This window comes from Sminthopsis crassicaudata, chromosome 1 (assembly GCF_048593235.1).
Source record: "Sminthopsis crassicaudata isolate SCR6 chromosome 1, ASM4859323v1, whole genome shotgun sequence".
Lineage (NCBI taxonomy): Eukaryota > Metazoa > Chordata > Mammalia > Dasyuromorphia > Dasyuridae > Sminthopsis > Sminthopsis crassicaudata.
In genome coordinates, this window is record NC_133617.1 from 511,143,240 (window position 1) to 511,144,163 (window position 924).

The following is a 924-nucleotide window of genomic DNA, read 5'->3' on the forward strand; positions in this document are numbered from 1 at the left end:
GCCGGAGCTAACGGAAAATAAGTCGAAAGGGCGTGTGTACCTTTAAGAGTGAGCCGGCCATTCAAGCTTCCTCCCTTCCCCTCCCCCCCTTTTCTCCTTCCCAACGCCTGTCAAAGTAGAGTCCCTAGATATGGAAAAATTGGGACACTAATTTTACACAGTTTGGAATTATGTCTAAAGGACTATAAAACTGTTCATACCCAGAAATGTCATTAAACCGTTTCTCAAAGAAAAAAGGCCTATTTGTACAAAAATACAGCTCTTTTGTAGTGGCATGGCAAAATATTGGAAATCGCGGGGATGCCCATCAATAGTAGAACGGCTGTTTCGGCATAGGATTGATAGGTGGTAATAATTTTAGAAAGGGTGGTTTTCAAAACACCTGGGAAGACTGTTATGAATTGATGCAGAGTGAAGCAGAACCAGGAGAATACTGCACACAATAACAGCAGTATTATAAGGATGATCGGCTGTGGGAGACCGCTATTGCTGAGGGATTGGGGTTAAGTGACTTGCCCAAGGTCACACAGTAAGCGTTAAGCGTCTGAGGTCAAATTTGAACTCAGGTCCTCCTGACTTCTGGGCTGGTGCTCTATTCACTGCGCCACCTAGCACTCAGCTGCCCCAGAAGACCGATGTTCTTAGCAACACACACGCGCACACACTGAGCCTTAGAGCTTAAAAACACCTCCCTTTGCTGTTGCTTCAGAGGGCCCCTCTGACTTGGTCTATTGAGCTTAGCTTTCACTTTTAATTATACATATGCATTACGATCCTAAGATTTTTGTCAAGAGTGCATGAAGTAAAATTCCCTGAGCAAGGAGTGTGGACTCCACAAGAATGTATTGTACCTCTGTGGTCTGGGGGGAAGCTGGGGCAGGGGATGGTTATTCCCAAATTCAAGGTACTTTGTGAGTCACATTC